The sequence below is a fragment of the Trematomus bernacchii genome, unplaced genomic scaffold (genome assembly GCF_902827165.1).
Source record: "Trematomus bernacchii unplaced genomic scaffold, fTreBer1.1, whole genome shotgun sequence".
Lineage (NCBI taxonomy): Eukaryota > Metazoa > Chordata > Actinopteri > Perciformes > Nototheniidae > Trematomus > Trematomus bernacchii.
Genome location: NW_022987564.1, coordinates 6100318 through 6113740, shown reverse-complemented (window position 1 = coordinate 6113740; position 13423 = coordinate 6100318).

The window sequence follows — 13423 nt, the reverse complement described above, 5'->3', positions numbered from 1 at the left end:
TGAATACATTAGCATGCATATTTCTTATCTGGCAGAAGAACAAACCAATTAGGCCCGTTGTGTGCGGTACAAAGAGGGGAGACAACTCCCGTCATTGATTAGTCAATATATGACACACAAACTTATCATTCTTAAGTTTCCACAGTCTGTTTCTTCATGTGTTCACCTTGATGGTACTCATATCGGTAGTCATTTTAGAAAATATGCAATGCAATTAGGAACATCCTTTTCTGGGAACAACATGTTCAGCATATCATCTAAAGTTTAATCTTCTGTGTTTCTTTCTTGAAATTGCATTTTGAACATTGTGAGAACAGCAACCAGTTCATCTTGATTGTAAGACACACATTGCATAGGATGTGATTATGTGGATTTGGTGACTAGGCACATTTACCAGATTGTTACTAAAACCTGGCATTTCTTATTTTATGTTGCTATTTAATGTTTTGTTTCACACAGACATGCATGGTCTCTTAATCAGATCCTTGAGTAAAACAATAAAACACCATTTGAAAATATTCCATAACAAAAAATGGTTCTGCTTTCAAGATGCAGCATAATGCGCTTTAAAATATTTGAAATAAAACATATTTTATGTGAGTGATATAGGACGTAAGGGATTACTTTTAATCTTCAATTTTAGTGAAGTTTAACATTATCTTTTTTTTTATGGAGGATGTAGATATGAGATGATTAGTGGGAGAAAAACAATCCAAATTAGGCTTCACACATTGGACACACGATACAAATATTTGATAAATGTATCTCTTTAACCTCCAAATATTTATCTAAATTAAGCCATCTGGATAGTTTCTTAGAAGACTAAAAGGCTTATCAAAACTTGCATCAGTTAAGAATCACAACCCAATTTCCTCCGAAATGCCCCAACTTGTTTTCAGCTCAGTATTCCTGAGAATCTCCTGCTGGCATCCATTGTGTGAAGCAATGTTGCTTAACAAAAGCCACTCCTTAACATTTGATTCTGATATTAAATTAAAATTGTTGATAAGCTTTGTCTGCTTGGATTTTGGCTTCTCTCCATTTAAAAAAAAAAAATCTGAAACGGTGTCCGCCATTTTTGTTTCTTGCTTTAGGATGCATGCTTAAAATCTGGCACTGTGTTGTAACGTTTTTATAGAAGTTAACAACCAGAAACACCTAGAAAATAACAAATTAAAGAAAAAACAAGAAGAATCCATTCGTAGAACTTCGAGTGTTTTGTAAGTGATGATTGAGAGGAGTTTATACATTGGGTTTTTGAGAAAATCATACTTATTGTGTCTTTAACATGTTTTTGTCAGACAGCTCTTTGAAACGGTTCCTTATAGAGGTCCAGAAATAAGCTATTTCTGCATACTTCAAAGATAACGCACTGCGAAGTGTTTGGATGGATTTTTGCTCATTCTTCGTGTTACAGTACCACCAGATAAGAAGCAAAAACGTCAGATGGAAAGTTGCTTTCATTACATTACATTGCATTTAGCTGACGCTTTTATCCAAAGCGACTTACAATAAGTGCATTCGACCAAGAAGATACAAACTAGAAGAAAACAGAAGTAAGATAAGTACATTAGGTTTCATGGAGCCAAAACATTTCAAGTGCTACTCAACTAGCTTTAGATAAGCCAGTCCTTTATTAGTATATAAGTGCTTTGTTAGTAATTGTATTGCTCGAAGTGGAGTCGAAAGAGATGAGTTTTTAGTCTGCGCCGGAAGATGTGTAAGCTTTCTGCTGTCCTGATGTCAATGGGGAGCTCATTCTACCATTTTGGAGCCAGGATTTTATGGGTTTCTTTTTTTGTCTTTTAGAGATGGTTGACGTCCAGTAATAAAAGTCAAATCCTTTTAAAAATCTTATAAAATCTGTTTACTTATAAACAATACACGAAAGAAAAAACCCCTGTAATATTTACATATTTTAAAGCACTAAAACTTAAAGGGGACCTATCATGCAAAATGCACTTTTTGATGTCTTCTATACATAAATATGTGTCCCCGTGTGTCGGGGAACTCACGCAGCGTCAGAAAATAAAACCCTCTCTCTTTTCCTCCGTACCCAAATCTCTAAAAACGGGGCTACAACGGAGCTGATCCAGATTTGCGTCCGATATGACGTAATATCGGAAATGTAGGCTGGCTTTACACCCACGGCCCTATCAGAAACGTTGCTATCAGAAACAATGCCTGACTGTTTTGGACGTAATATGGTCGGTGTTTACATTAGCATCGCTAACACTCAGAGCTAACCTGTACTGGAGAGCATGTGTGTGAAGAAGCAGGAAATAAAAAGGAACTCACCTTGTGGTATAACCGGCAAGAGAGAAAGCCTTTGAGCTCCATACTGTTTCAGAAATAATCCTTGATAATCCATGATATGGCGTTTCATCACCGCAGTATCTGCCGGTAGAATCTCCCGCATGAGCTCAGCCCCCCCCCTTTTTTTTAATAAATTATTTATTTTTTTCAGCACTTTTGAAACAGGAAGTGAAATAGAGGGATATGAGGCATGGCTAGAATGGGTGATCTGTTTGGTATTTTGAGCAAAACACTTCATAGACATGTTTTTTATATATTTTTATATATCTGAGACCTATGCTATTGCCTAAAAATAGCATGATAGGTGCACTTTAAACCTGCATTAATTGAATTCCATTTAAGGCAGTGGAACAAGTTGAAAACAGAACATTGACAGCGTATATTGTTACCTATTTAGCAGACTCAGAGCAACATTAGCATTTAATTGGAGCTGTGTTTGCTGTACATCTAAGAAATGAAAATCGAATATTCACTCTTTAAAGTCTGTTATGGTGTTGAGCTACACCTAAGGTAAATATCTGGCTATAGTTGTTAAATACTCCATGATAACAGGTAGCTACTCATTTTTACTCTTCAGTGCTGCTAAACAGGTGCCGTGGACGGACCAGGTTTTTTGTTACATGTAACACAACCGTAGTCATTTGGAACTCATGTTAATATAAAAAACAATGATGATTAGATTTCTCACCTAGAGGGAATAACCTCATCAATTTGAGGCTAGTACAGTAATTACATGGTGTCATGTGTTCACTGAATGTGTAATTTGAGTCATAATGTGCTGCTGCTTTTGAGCATCCCAAGAAGGCCAGCACAATCTTTCAGTCTGACTCTGAGATGTGAAAGAAAATGTTTGTGTGTCTGACTGTGTTTGCCTTGTCCTTATGTGTGTGTATCTGTGTGTGTGTTTCTATGTGTGTGTGTGCACGAGGCAGCTGCTGATCAGTCCAGCCAAGAGAGAATTACGGCCCTCCCAAGGGGGACGAGGGAGGCCAACAAGGGACAGGTGACTCCCAGTCTCTCCCAGATTGTCTTACACCCACCCACACACATACAGAGAGAGGGAGAGATTGATTGTGGGCCTGTCTACCTGTCCCGCCTAAATAGAGGGGGATGTCCACGCGACCAGGCATAGGGTACAGTGATAATAACCTAAAGTCTTTAGGTGGACAGCTGTCACACCTGGGAAGGAATCTGATAGGATGTGTGATATTAGGTTCCTTTTTAAGTTCCCAATCCCATTGTCAGGATTTACAAGCATCACTTAGTCAGCGGTGTGAGTCAGGTCTTGCTCACCTATCAGCAGCTTAATATTTAAGCAACATTTTGGGCAGAACAGACATGGCGCCGCCACACAATCGGAGCCTGTTGTTTGTCCCTGACTTGATTTCTTCTCTTTTTCTTCTTTCTTGTCGAGCCAGACTGAAGTCCAAGTGCAAGTAAAGCCCCCTTCTCTCCTCTTCCCTTTGCCCGTCTCCTCTCCCCGGCACCGGCCCCCAGACACAAGCCTCTTTCTGTTGGGGCATCGCCATAGCAACCAAGCCACTAACTTGAGGAGGCGACATAAAAACCTGCTCTTTTAGGGGACACAGGAACACCTGCCACCTCCGCCGATGGGGAGGGCTGGGCTGGACGCTTAGCCACGAACAGACACACACTCACATACAAATTCATGTGGGCACGAATGCACACACACACACACACACACACACACACACACACACACACACACACACACACACACACACACACACACACACACACACACTCTATCTCACACCCACAAAAACATAAACAGAGGATCAGTGTTAAATTCAAATGAGACCTTTAGCTAACATCTGCCACCCTTCAGAAGCTCTTTTATCTTCCAATAACACCTTATGTTGTTTGGTGGCTTCTTAATTCTTGTTCTAGCAAAACAAGGAAAGAGTTTTATGACGAAATAATCCAGTAGTGATACGATTTTTTCCTTATTTTAACATCTTGATGGTTATATTATTAAGCAGTGGTTACTTAATGAATAACGTGTTATCCTGGAGGATCACCAGGTATATACAGCTTGCCATACATATACATACAACAACCTGTACCTGTGACCTCATTATTTGAGTCTTGCCTAGCAACCGTTAACCTTCCCCTACACGTCAGACCCTCCCTGATTACAGAGAAAGTTCTCTTATGTCAGCAACTCTAAAGTTCACAATTATCTCATTGTATCTCTTATGTTTAATCTGTTTATATATTGAATTAACAAGATACAACTAATTTATATCAATAAAACATATACATTTTACAGCTTTAATTAAATGGTATAAGAAAATAAAACAATGTTAATAAAGTCCATAAATCATTCCTAATAGAGCTATCATACGATTAGCTTAGCTTAGCATAAAGACTAGAACCAGGGAAACAGCTAGCAAAGCTCTGCATGAAGTAGGCTACATTTTGGGCAAATAACATGTCGGTTGACAAACACAAAGAAGTTCAGTTGTCATCTTTCTCAAGGCCGATGGCTGAAACTTCCTCAAACAGACAGCAGTTTAAAGCTCCCGCAGCCCCTTTAAAGGCCCCAATCAACAAGTGTCAGTTTGGGGTCAGCCGGCAGGCCGAGCTGCCTGCGTCCTCCTGCTACAGGCGGAATATTCTGGAGAGGCTGGTGAACCTCTGGTGCTTGGCTGCTGTTCATTAAGAGTATTAATGATTAACTGAGAGTGCTATTGTCCCCCGGGCCAGCTGTCCCTGCTCGACGTTGATCCACTCCGATGCCTCTGGGCCACTAAACTGGCTCCATTCATGTGCTAAAGTGACAGCTGCTCCTCACATTCCTCAGAAAATTAACCGAAGCAGGGGAAAAAAAAACAAGCTGGTAGCAAATGAATACTATTTGACAGATTGTTTTTTTATGGGATGGATTGGTGATTAATGGGTGGATCGGAAGGATTACTTCAATCCTGTGCGGTAATAGTTAAAGAAGCGGAAGATTGGGGGGGATAATAATGTTTGCTGTGTTGGCGCTTAGTCACTTAGGGGATGTGATTTAAGTGAACTCAGCAACTTTATTGTTGAGATGAAAGCCATCAAGCAGTGTTTATGCTGTATTTAACAAATTAAAAGTGGAATATGTAAATTCAAAGTCACTGTGGGCTAAGCATTTGTCCCTATAATTAAACTTTTTAAAGAACATAATCGTTATTAAAATATTCAAATTTGCCTTGGTTATCATTTTTAATGGCCTTTAAGGTATTATATCTGATATCGAGGTTTGGTGTTATACATTCTGTTACCGTCTATACAATTTAAGATAAACGGACAGAAGGATAGTAATTTTTCCCTGGCGTTTGTGCAAAATGAACAATGCAAACAATCATAACCTGTATCATCTGTATTGTTTTACAACATCTGTAGTAAAAAAAAGTTGTTTTATCTTTCCGCTGGGAGAGGAATTTTATTAGACCTTAAAAGGTACCGCGGGTTGTAGCGGCTCTTATGTTGTGAAGAATTGTTATTGTTCCACCTGGGAACAATTATACCATCTTGTCTGTAATCAGTTGAGTGGTCACAGATACTGTAGGTGCATGCTGTGGAAGTGAAGGGCTGAGTTACTGACAGCATCTGCTCTTTCTGTCCCCTTTCCTTGTATTTGTACCCAACCTCCTTGGATACAGGTGGGATCTAATGACTGGAAACATGATGGTTGTTTTCCACATCACTTAAAATTAGAGGGTCTAGTTCTGTCTTTATTTATTGTTTTTGCTCAAGTCAACACATACTTTACATTCCAGTTTTTGTGTTCCTGAATGTTAAACCAAAATAGCACAAACACTATACAAACAAAACAAAAGCTTTTAGAGTAAAAACCAAAGATTTAAGGCTTTTAATTATTAGTTTTTGCTCATGCTGTTTTGGAGGTGTTGATACAACTCTGTGGTTATTCGGAGTTGCTATGCAATTTTTCTCTTATACAATGTTGGTGAGGGTCTACTCGCACTGTTCCTCTTTGCTGTATTTGCAGTATGTCGACATGACGTTTGAGACTTTTCCTCTTGCCACATTAAGACCATTGTGACTGATGAACCACCTGCTGCAACTAAACTTTCTCTAAAGACCAACTGTATTTGTCACACCTCTGTAAGGCTGTCACATAATAGGACTTATTTGTGTATCTGTATTTTAAGGTATGAAGTCTAAAGTCCCTGCCTGAAATACTGGTGAATAGGTCAGACTGGAAGAGACTAAACAGCTTATTTTATTAGAGATAAAATGAAAATGATAAGATGAAAATATTCCAAATCAATAAAGAATCATACAAAAAGCTGTCCATCTGTATCCATGATGATACAATGGGTTGGTATTTAATGTTTCTATCACAGTATTACAGTTATATTTTATTATTTTGAAAGATATGATAAAAAACAAACAAATTAAAGGTCACCTGTCATGCAAAATCCCCTTTTGAATGTATTTTATACATCAACATGTGTCCCCTCTGTGTAAAGAGATTCTGAAAGTGTCAGGAACCAAGACCCTCTCTCTTTTTGTCCTGATCCATTTATATAAAATCCTGTCTGAAAATGAGCTGATCATATTTTGGCCACTTTGTGATGTCATAATGTTTTTTTGGGTTGTGTAACCATTAGCCAATAACCAACCAAGGTAACCCCCCCCCCCCCCCCCCCCCCCCCCCCCACCCTATCACCTGAATCTCCTCCTAGTGCACCATTGTGTTCTTTTTAACCAAATATCTCTCAGAGGGGCGTGGGGAGTGGCTCCTTATTTTCATCTAAAGTAACAGACAGAGAATCAGCACTTTTGAAACAGAGCTGAAACAGAGGGGATTATGGGATGCTACAATGATCTGTTTGGTTTTGAGCCAAACACTTCAGAGACATGTTTTGTATATAACTGAGAACTATAATATATTGATGAAAAAGAGTATAATAGGGGACCTTTAAATGAAATTGAAGTACCAGTGAAAGTATACAAATGTCTATGTGGAGCTGTGCTGGTTTTGTGTTTTTGGGTGTGAGAACGGGTATTTCTGCATCTGTATGTCAGTCTGTAAGCACACAAACAATGAAAGCTCTCACACAAAGAAATTCCTCAGAAAATCATCCAACTTGCAAACTTGGCTTGTTTTACTTCACACTTCTTGCCGATTACATCGAGTGGTTATGGATATACAGATCTGAATACCTTTAAACAAAGCAATGTTTACTTCAGGACAGTAGGTAGGTGTGATAAGCCATCCAGCTGTTCAACAACCCCTATCAATACATCTCTGTTTTTTGACAGGAACTATGTAATCTCATACTTCTACTATGCACCAGTGGGAAATACTTTACCGTGACACCTCCGGGGAGGGAGCGAAAGACCACCAGATGTTTTTGCATTAGTTGAATATTTTTGATTAATGGTAAAGTCCTGTAGAAACATAGGAGCAGCCACCAACTAGTTTATGTGGATTGACAATAAGCATTAGCACCTTCTATGACAGGAAAGAGGCCAAAAGTGTGTGTGTGTGTGTGTGTGTGTGTCAGGGCCGGTTGTTTTGACTCCTACCTCCCATGGCAATTCCAAAATACAAAACCGCTTTCAGGAAATGAGAAGTACTTGATGCATGTGTTATGCAGAATGTCACCTTTTTCTTCTCAGGTTACTTGAGGCTGTTACTGAGCCAGTGAGGCTGGTCAAATAAGGTTAATATATACCCTTTTACCTTTTGATTGGTGCAAGCTTAGCGTTGTTTTCCTTCGCTTTACGACTGTGTGAAGCAAAGCCGACATGCACAGACCTGAGCAAAGGGAGTACTGCCTTTCAGCCTGGGATTGTGGACTGTCTTAACAGCCAACAGTTTACTGCCAGAGAACATAGAGGTGGCTGTGTCCATTTGACTCTGTATGCATGCACGTGCACCCACCCTAAAATAAAAACACGCCAGTTTGGTTTGTGGCATGTGCGACATAAACACCTATTTTTCATAGATGTGTTTGTGTATGTTGGACGAAACGCTGCTGGGGAACTAATTAAAGTCATGACAGCAACGGAATAACTGTGAACTTTCAATTCTATAGTTTAGTAAATATACCACTAGACATTTACCTTAGTCATGTCTAGAGCCGATGCTTTGCATAATTTAAGTCTCTTTTTTCTTGACCCCAAGCATAACATTATTATATGTCATAAAAGGAACCCCATTCAGAGTAAGAATCTTTGATTTATTTGATCTCTCTGAGGAGCTATACACTGGAGAACAGGAAACAAGATAATATGTCAGTGTGTGCATATGGGTGTCAACTATGCAAACATAACTGTTAAGGAACGTTTTTTATCAGCTCTACACCTGCCATTGACAGACACCATGTCACCTGCGCTGCAATGCATGAGTTATTTAAGTGAGGAATTTGAAATAAAGTATGTGCTCAATCATATAAGTATCATATATAGTTGTGCAGCTCCACTAACTTGGAACAGTCTGCAAAAATGTTTAAAACTGAGCACTTTGGTTCCCTTGCATCATTTTAAAACTCGGCTGGGTGACATGCTGTTTGATACTCATGGTACCTGTCACTGTAAATAGAGTTTGTAAACTGTACCCTGTAATTTATGTTGTATGTCGTCCTTATTGTTCTGTTGTTTTTATGTTACATGTGTAACCAATGTGCTGCAGGTCACCCTTGAGATATTTTGATCTTAAGGGCTTTCACCTGGTTAAATAAAGGCTACAATATTTACGCTATGTCTTTTAAATTAAGAAACCATTGACTCAACTGTGATGAGGCAACATCTTGACAGTTGGGGGAGAAAGTGCACACAGGCTGGGTAAGAATGCAGCTCCTATAGATGTACATGGAGCAATGAAGCTGTGGGTGTGTTTAGTTTCTTTTGAGCACACAAAGTCTTTGACTGGAAGCAGAAGAGGATCTGGGTTGCAGGCAGCAGGATTTGACAAGCGGCTTATTTCCTGTCATTGACTGCGGGTCACAAGGCGAGTGCGTGGGCGAGAGATAGTGGAATGCATTAAAGGGGTGAGGCTCTTGACATCAGACACAGTCACACACAGCCTTACTTGCAACTTAAAGGGGTACACAACAATATAGACATGTTTGCTTTGGGATAAACACACACACAAACACACACACACACACACACACAATGTTTTGAATGATGTTGAAAGTTCGGGGTGGCTCTCTTTGAAAAGATTTGCATTGACCACGTGCCCGAGTCAAACACTTGGTTCGTGAAGTCAAGGTGCTATAGGCGACAACAGTCAGATCCAGAGAGAGATAGGAGGGTTCAACAGTGCAGCAGTAAAAGAAAAAAGAAAAAGTGCCGTTCACATGTGAGCATGAGGGAAAAACATGCGCCTGCATCCACCCACACACAGGCACGCACACACACTGTGCAGCGTGTGTGTCCAACATTCTGTTTCCCAGTGTTATAAATCTTTGTGTGTGAATGAAACTCTGTCATCCAATCAAATCACTCAGAGGCCATGCAGAAATCCCCGCCCCTTTTCTTTGCTTCCTCAATGCTCGACTTAACCCCACTCTCTCTCTGTCTCTTGTTCTCCACCAGCCATAGGCTAACATTTTCTACATATAAGAATTTCAAGTTGTCATTCAAGGAGAGACATCCTCTTATGAACAACCTCGAAGGCACAACTGAACGTGACCTCTTCTCATTTTAGTTGCACAGTAATGGATTGCATGTGTGCTTGCTAGCTTTTCCTATGATTTTTTTTAGCATAACTTGATCTGGTGTGACATATAAGTGACTGTCACAGATGTGTTCTTCCTGCACTTCGACACTCTTACTGATGAAATTGGAGGACCTTTCACTTTTTAGTTGATTTATATATTTTATTCCACATTTTAATGGATTGAGACCCACATATATATCACAGTAGGCCACTGACACCCTATGTGGCCCCACTGTAATGACTGCTACACACACACACACACACACACACACACACACACACACACACACACACACACACACACGTTTGCCAATAGTGTGGCCTTGATCTGGGCTGGTGTGCTGTGTCTGCTTTGAGTGTCTACAGCTGGAGACCAAGGCTCCAAGAGGAGAGGAGGAATGAAAGAGCAGGAGAAGAAGGATCAACATTAGAAGGAGAAGAAGAAGATGGAGGAGCAACAAGAATAAGGAGAAAAAGATAATATGATGAGCTTGAAGAGTTGGAGTCAGCGGGAGGCAAACAGTCCAGAGACTTGTGGTAAAGTAGGGCAACCTTCACAGACATGGGCTGGGAGGCTGAAAATGGAAAATGTGACATGTTTTAGCAATGTATGAGGGCCCCCATTTGAGGTTGTGTGTGTTTGTGCGCGTTGGTGGGTGTGTCACTAAGCTTCTGTGTCCTGGTTTTTGGTTGGGCGGTCCAAAAAGGCCACACCAGGCCATACCAGAGTAATAAAATATGCCAGATAGTTCCTCTTGATTCTTTAATTCATGGTAATGTTAGAGGAAGGGTAAGGACGAACAAGGTTCAGGGATCACAAATTCCCACTAAGCAGACATGATGAACCTCATAACTGAACATCCAAACTGCTGTCAACAACATTTGTGTATTAAATGGGGCGAAGCCTGCGAGCTAGTTCAGGCAGTCAACTCGATCACCAATGATACATTAACACGTGACGCACCTCGTCCCTCTTACAACCAACCAAACACATTCTTCTAAACATGCCGCTCTATTTAAGCTGCCAGGTCTTCCTGCCTCTGCCTCGCTATGCTGCTGCTGCCACTGCTGTGTTCACTTGCTATTGCTACGTTCATGTTCCTGCTGCTGTGTTTCATGTTGCTGCTACTTGCCTGCCCCACCACCACCCCAGCTTCCACCTGTAGGCTCGGGGGATAGTTATCTAATCATCACTCAATGTTCTTTGTAAATCTGTGGAGTGATGAGGCCCGAGCCTAGACGACAAACTCAAGAAAAAAAAAAATTCAAGCATGGGACATTTATTATTAACTTACTATTAGTGATTTTCCTCTAAATCTTTCATTTTGGATTAAAAAGCGATCAACAATCCATGTATTGAGTTTCAAGTCTTTTTTTTAACACCATTAAGACCAAAGGTGCATAATCATACTGTATCTGACATAGAAGTATACATCATGAATCTGTTATGCAAATTCAGATGATTTATTATCCTAATTTCTAAACTTTTTTTTATTGTAGAAGATATATCACTACCTTATCAGGCCTCTAAAAACTGAGGAAACTCATAGACACGTGTCACACAGGGCGTGAGTACACTTGATTTGAAGGGTCCAAAACCAACAAAACAAGTTTGTGAACCTCTGCCACAGAGCCATGCAATGCCAGAGCGGCTCAACAAAAATCATTAATAAGGATAAACTATCCCTGAAACATACTGCAACATGCAGTTCAGTTCAGTTCATAAATCCATGGACAGTCTCATAGCTGATGCACTGACCCCATCTAAAGGTAAAGAGGGAACTTGCAGTTTCTGTAGAGAGTCTGCCTCATGAAGTGACGGTACAAGAGAATACTGTGACTTAAATAGAAGAATATTAGTATAGATTTTATGTTTTGTATTTCTATTTTATAGATCCTTTTTGTAAGATCATTTGGACTGCACTCATTTTCTAGTAGAATTAAATGGAGACCAAAATGTGTTTCCCTCAACATGAATAGATCACTCCTTGTGAAATTTGCCAAATCATGTGTTCTGGCTAACAAATGCTGTATTGATGTGACAGTACCTCAGTTTTATCTGGTTTCTCAGCAAATGCACATCCCCGTGGAGAAGTTGACAGCAGAGAAAATAATCAGTGTATTTAATGGTACCACCACCAAATAGGCACTCATTGACACAACCTACAATGGCCGAATTCATTCAGTGTGCAGTTTCACCACATGCTTTCAGAGGATGATCATGCAGAACAAAACTGTGCTGAGCGAGTCACTGAGGAGACACAGGGAGTGTTAAACATGTGACTATTTTGTGCTTTGTTGTTTGAGACAAACATTTGACTGTGTATGATTTCAATAAAACACAATTTCCAGCACGGATTAAAAAAAAAAAGAAATGTCTTCATGAGTTTTAGAAGTCTTTTAAAACAAACTGAGGCTTAGAGTAAAATGGTAATTGGTTGTGGCACAAACACATCTTTGTTTTTCTGCAAATCAAATTACTTAGTGGGCAAGAATTAACAACAGTATTCTCTCTACTCTTCTTTTTTCCCACAAAGTCTTCCTGAGGGCTGAAAAATAATACAAAAATGACGTATTTACCATTTACGTACGTCTCTCAGATCTTGACGAGAGTCTGTATCTTCAAGGCATTTGCAAAGGTCAGTGATACATGTGTCAGAACAACATTCCCCAGTCAGTTTTACCTCAGTATCAGTCTCTGTCTCTTTGTCCCCTTATTTCAAGACTTCAAATGAGTACTGACAGAATAGCTGATAGCCGGCTGTTGTAACTGAACCAAACTGAGAGGCTTTGGCGGTTAAAAGCTCTCTGTCTGCCTGCTCTCTTTGTTTCACACCCTGAAGGACAGGCAGATGGTGTATTATAATGCTAAGACTCAACTATCCTTTTACAGTGTTAAGTCTCAGTTGCTCTACGACAGAGTGGAACCCTTAGCCCTAGGGCAGCTGTGTGTGTGTGTGTGTGTGTGTGTGTGTGTGTGTGTGTGTGTGTGTGTGTGTGTGTGTGTGTGTGTGTGTGTGTGTGTGTGTGTGTGTGTGTGTGTGTGTGTGTGTGTGTGTGTGTGTGTGTGTGTGTGGCCTAGCATTACTATACGTGTGGGGACCTAAATCTGTTTACACAGTCACGTGTGGGGACTCGCCTCCCTTATGGGGACAAAATGGAGGTCCCCATGAGGGGAATCATTAATTTTAGGGTGAAGACTTGGTTAGGTTTAGGGTTAGGGTAAGGGTAAGGTTAAGGGTAAGGGTTAGGGTTAGGCATGTGTTGGTTATGGTTAAGGTTAGGATAAGTCTCCAGGAAATGCATGTAAGTCAATGTAATAAGAGATAAGATAAGATAAGATAGTACTTGATTGATCCCAAATTGGGAAATTGTTTTAATAATGTCCCCTGAAGTGATGTATACATGGTG